Source organism: Triticum aestivum, chromosome 1B, assembly GCF_018294505.1.
Source record: "Triticum aestivum cultivar Chinese Spring chromosome 1B, IWGSC CS RefSeq v2.1, whole genome shotgun sequence".
Lineage (NCBI taxonomy): Eukaryota > Viridiplantae > Streptophyta > Magnoliopsida > Poales > Poaceae > Triticum > Triticum aestivum.
In genome coordinates this window covers 139,336,312-139,342,624 of record NC_057795.1, presented here as the reverse complement: position 1 = coordinate 139,342,624, position 6,313 = coordinate 139,336,312, and positions in this window count along the sequence as shown.

Here is a 6,313-nt window from a genome sequence, read left to right as displayed (position 1 = left end):
TAGTGGATACTAGGGATCAAACACTAACAAAACTAACTTGATTACATGGTAAATCTCATCCAACCCATCACCGTCCAGCAAGCCTACGATGGAATTACTCACGCACGGAGGTGAGCATCATGAAATTGGTGATGGAGGATGGTTGATGATGACGACGGCGACGAATCCCCCTCTCCGGAGCCCCGAACGGACTCCAGATCAGCCCTCCCGAGAGAGATTAGGTCTTGGCGGCAGCTCCGTATCGTAAAACACGATGAAACTTTCTCTCTCATTTTTTTCTCCCTGAACGTGAATATATGGAGTTGGAGTTGAGGTCGGTGGAGGTCCAGGGGGCCCACGAGATAGGGGGGCGCGCCCAGGGGGAGGGGGCGCACCCCCCACCCTCGTGGATAGGGTGTGGGCCCCCTGGTCTTGATTCTTTCGCCAGTATTTTTTATATTTTCCAAAAAGTGCCTCCGTGGATTTTCAGGACATTCCGAGAACTTTTCTTTTCTACACATAAAACAACATCATGGCAGTTCTGCTAAAAACAGCGTCAGTCCGGGTTAGTTTCATTCAAATCATGCAAGTTAGAGTCCAAAACAAGGGCAAAAGTGTTTGGAAAAGTAGATACGTTGGAGAAGTATCAGAAGACAACGTAATGGTTTATGTTTTCTCACATCTCAGTTAAAGTATATTGTCATTGACCTTCCAAACATGTTGAGCTTGCCTTTCCCCCTCATGCTACCCCAATTCCTTGCACTAAGTAGAAATACTACTTGTCCTTCCAATATCTTTAAACCCAGTTTTCCCATGAGAGTCCACAATACCTACCTATGGATTGAGTAAGATCCTTCAAGTAAGTTGTCATGTTGCAGGCAATAAAAATTGCTATCTAAATATGTATGACTTATTAGTTCAGAGAAAATAAGCTTTATACGATCTTGTTGTGGAAGCAATAAAAGCGACGGACTGCATAATAAAGGTCCACATACAAGCGACAATATAAAGTGACGTTCTTTTGCATTAAGATGTCATGCATCCAACCCTAAACGCACATGACGACCTCTGCTTTCCTCTGTGAAGGGCCTATCTTTTAATTTATGTTTTTACTTTTATGCTTGAGTCAAGGTGATCCTCACCTTTCCCTTTTTCATTTCATCCTTTGGCAAGATCCTTGTGTTTGAAAGATCATGCTATATATATATATATATCCAGTTGGATGTAAGTTAGCATGGACTATTATTGTTGACATCACCTAAGGGTGAATACGTTGGGAGGCAACACAATAAGCCCCTATCTTTCTCAGTGTCCGGCTAAAACTCCATAACCACAAGTATTGCGTGAGTGTTAGCAATTGTAGAAGACTACTTGATAGTTGAGTATGTGGACTTGCTGAATAGCTCTATTGTTGACTCTTTCTGATGTTATGATAAATTTGCAATTGCTTCAATGACTAAGATTATAGTTTGTTAGTTCCCAATGAAGTTTCTGAACCATACTTGACATTGTGAATTGATTGTTACTTGAGCATAAGAAATCATATGATAAAATATATTTATGTTGTTGTTATAAGAATGATCATGATGCCTTCATGTCCGTATTTTACTTTTTATCAACACCTCTATCTCTAAACATGTGGACATATTTTTCGATTTCGGCTTCCGCTTGAGGACAAGCGAGGTCTAAGCTTGGGGGAGTTGATACGTCCATTTTGCATCATGCTTTTATATCAATATTTATTGCATTATGGGCTGTTATTTCACATTAAATCTCAATACTTATGGATATTCTCTCTTATTTTACAAGGTTTACTATGAAGAGGGGGAATGCCGACAGCTGGAATTCTGGCTGGAAAAGGAGCAAACATTGGAAACCTATTCTGCACTGCTCCAAAAATCCTGAAACTCCATGAAACCTGTTTTTTGGAATTAAGAAGAATTATTGAGTAGAAGAAATACCTCAGGGGGCCCACACCCTGGCCAGGAGGGTGGGGGCGCGCCCACCCCTACTGGGCGCGCCCCTGTCTCCTAGGCCCGGTGGCCCTCCGGTGTCCATCTTCTGCTATATGAAGGTTTTACCCTGGAAAAAATCGTGGGCAAGCTTACAGGACGAAACTCCACTACCACGAGGCGGAACCTTGGCGGAACCAATCTAGAGCTCCGGTAGAGCTGTTCTGCCGGGGACACTTCCCTCCGGGAGGGGGAAATCATCACCATCGTCATCACCAACGATCCTCTCATCGGGAGGGGGTCAATCTCCATCAACATCTTCACCAGCACCATCTCCTCTCAAACCCTAGTTCATCTCTTGTATCCAATCTTGTATCCAAACCACAAATTGGTACCTGTGGGTTGCTAGTAGTGTTGATTACTCCTTGAAGTTGATGCTAATTGGTTTACTTGGTGGAAGATCATATGTTCAGATCCTTAATGCATATTATTACTCCTCTGATTATGAACATGAATATGCTTTGTGAGTAGTTAGATTTGTTCCTGAGGACATGGGTGAAGTCTCGCTATTAGTAGTCATGTGAATTTGGTATTCGTTCGATATTTTGATGAGATGTATGTTGTCTTTTCCTCTAGTGGTGTTATGTGAACGTCGACTAAATGACACTTCACCATTATTTGGGACTAGAAGAAGGCATAGCGAAGTAATAAGTAGATTATGGGTTGCTAGAGTGACAGAAGCTTAAGCCCTAGTTTATGCGTTGATTCGTTTTGGGCTGATTTGGATCCATATGTTTAATGTTGTGGTTAGGTTTACCTTAATACTTCTTTTGTAGTTGCGGATGCTTGCAATAGGGGTTAATCGTAAGTGGGATGCTTGTCCAAGTAAGGGCAGTACCCAAGCACCGGTCCACCCACATATTAAATTATAAAAGTACCGAACGCGAATCATATGAGCGTGATGAAAACTAGCTTGACGATAATTCCCATGTGTCCTCGGGAGCTCCTTTCTCATTATAAGAAATTGTCCAGTCTTATCCTTTGCTACAAAAAGGATTGGGCCACCTTGCTGCACTTTATTTACTTTCATTGCTTGTTACTCGTTACAATTTATCTTATCACAAAACTATCTATTACCTACAATTTTAGTGCTTGCAGAGAAAACCTTACTGAAAACCGCTTATCATTTCCTTCTGCTCCTCATTGGGTTCGACACTCTTACTTATCAAAAGGACTATGATAGATCCCCTACACTTGTGGGTCATCAGGGGTCAAGAGCCCGGTTGGGATCCTCTGGCTGAGGAGATGGGCTGTGAACATCCTTCATGGCTCTGCGCAGTTCCTGCTATGAATCGACGAAGTAAACATCTGCACTCAAAATGTGGGAAAGACTGGAATAAAAGATAGCGACTCACGCAGCTTGGGGGATTGTACATGGACAATCCATCCCGTGGCTTGATATGGATGAACTCCTCCTCTTTTCCTTTGTACAAAACGGATAGCATCTTCGCCAGAGCGGCGGGAGAGTCTGGACCTTTACAGCCGCAGCGGGTGGCATCGTCTTCTCCAATGAAGTGCCACATGGGTTTTCCCCGATATTGAAGTGGCTGCACTCCCCGCATTATACATATGGACATGACTTCCAATAATTGTCAGTCCTGATTTGGCCAACGTATTTATCCTCTCCATCAGAAAAAGGATCTCTCTGTTATCTTCCTCCTGGGGGCTCCTAGGGCGCCAGCTGTGGAGTTTCTTCAACGGGGCATTGACAAACTCGGGAAGGCCCTTCCGAACAGGGTCCGGAAGAGGTACGTCCTCCACGTAGAACCATTCCGAGGGCCAGTCCTCGGATGTCTTCTTTGGGGTGCCGGATAGATATCCGGTCCCGGCGATGCGCCATATTTCGGCTCCGCCCACTTGATATACCGACCCCTCCTGAGTGTGGGGTACGAGGAAGAATAGCCTCTTCCACAGCTTGAAATGAGCTTTACAGCCCAGAAAAAGCTCGCAGAAGGCAACATAGCCTGCGATGTGCAGTATGGAGGCTGGGGTAAAGTTATGCAGCTGGAGGCCGTAGAACTCCAGGAGCCCGCGAAGGAAAGGATGGATTGGACATCCAAGCCCCCTTAGCAAGTAGGGGACGAAGCATACCCACTCTCCCTTGGATGGGTTTGGAAAGCTCTCTGCTTGCTCCCCACCATTATAAGTGGCTAGACCAGCTCGGACGGGGCATGTATGCAGGTGGGATAAACCCCTTGGTCTGCAACTCTACTAGCCGGCTATGGGGAACAGAACATCTCTCCAATCGCCTGGCCTAGTGCTACGGGAGCGAGAGTAGGAACCGCGATGACCGGCCATGGTGGTATGGATTTGTCCGGGCACGCTCTGATGAATACTCGCTGGGAGGAGATGGTGTGATCTGGATCTGAGAATCCCCGTCTCTTTTATAGATGATTTACTCGCATGGTTGGGGTGGCAAGTGTAAAAATGCCTCGGCTTCTCGCATTCGCTCGACACGTGGAAACAGTCGTTATTAAAGCATAGAAGCCGAGGAGCGCGACATTGATGAGGAGCCGGACACTGCTCGTTACAACAATGCTCTGGAGGATTTGGAGAAGAACCCGCCTTGCAATGCCGAAGACAATCTGCGCGCCGGACTCATCGTCATTGAAGCCTGGTTCGGGGGCTACTGAGGGAGTCCTGGATTAAGGGGTCCTCGGACAGCCAGACTATATACTTTGGCCCGACTGTTGGACTATGAAGATACAAGATTGAAGACTTCGTCCCGTGTCTGGATGGGGCTCTCCTTTGCATTGAATGCAAGCTTGGATATTCGGATATGTAGATTTCCTTCCATGTAACCAACTCTGTGTAACCCTAGCCCCCTCCAGTGTCTATATAAACTAGAGGTTTTAGTCTGTAGGACAACAAAGATCATCATCATAGGCTAGCTTCTAGGGTTTAGCCTCTACGATCTCGTGGTAGATCAACTCTTGTAATACTCATACCATCAAGATCAATCAAGCAGGAAGTAGGGTATTACCTCCATCGAGAGGGCCCGAACCTGGGTAAAACATCGTGTCCCCTGCCTCCTGTTACCATTAGCCTTAGATGCACAGTTCAGGACCCCCTACCCGAGATCCGTCGGTTTTGACACCGACAGTGGGTCCCTGCTGTTAGGTGGAGGAATAATTATTTTCCACGTAATAAGGAGGCACTTCCTTGCGGCTACCGTGGACCCAGCTGTCAGCCTCTCCATGTACAGTACTCTTTCGATGGAAGTCGGTCGTTGACCACATTGACCACGCCGCGCCGAGAGCACCACGGCGGTGGATGACGGTGAGGCCTAGGAAGGGGACGACACAGAGCTGGGGAAGATGCGGCAGTGGATGCCCATGCAGAGAGGAGTACGAGGGTTCACTGGTTCGGCTACGGTGTGAGGCTGTCGTCGCCGCAGAATAACATGGGGTGTGGGTGAGTGGAGGGATGTCCTAGCCAGTGGTGGGAGTAGTATGGGTGCGGTGAGGCCTCTGCGGTAGCACAGCCGGCCACGGGAGGCAGGAGCAGGCGGCACGACCGGTGCTGCTTTGGGCGGCTGGAGCAAGAAGACCAGAGGTTGAATAAGCACTATGGCCGTTGGATGGACATCATACGGTCACTGGAGTATTGACTAAGTTGACATTGCCCTCCGTCCCCGTCAACTTAGTAGGCCCACAAGTCAGCCCAACAATATGGTGGGTCCCAGATAGCAGGGGGTATTCATTTTTTGGGCGTAATAAGGAGGGACTTCCTTGCGTGCAAAGATATAGCTGGTGGGTCCGACCTGTCAGCGGGGGGAATGTTTTTTTCACGAAATACAGAGGCCCTTCCTGTGGGTCCTAGCTGTCAGGTGGAGGAATCATTATTTTGCGCGTAATAAGGAGGCATTTCCTTGCGTGCGGCCATGGACCCAGCTGTCAGCCTCTCCACGTACAATCCACTTCCGATGGATGTCGTTCATTGACCACGTTGACCAGGCCGCACTGAGAGCACCAGGGCGGTGGACGACAGCGAGGCCTAGGAAGGGAACGACACAGAGCCATGGAATACTCGGCAGTTGTTTCCCAAGCAGAGGAGTATGAGGATTTACTGGTTCGTCTACCGTCCCCGAAGAATAACAGCAGGTGTGGGTGAGTAGAGGGATGGCTGGGCCAGGGATGGGAGTACGGTGGGGCCGTGAGGGCTGCGCAGCAGCATAGCCGGCCATAGGAGGAGGGAGCAGGCAGTCCCGCCGGTGCTTGTTTGAGCGGCTGGAGCATGAAGAGCAGATTTTGAAGAAGCACGACAGCCGTTGGATGGACATCCAACAGTCACTGCTCTCGTGTGTTGACTAAGTTTACAGG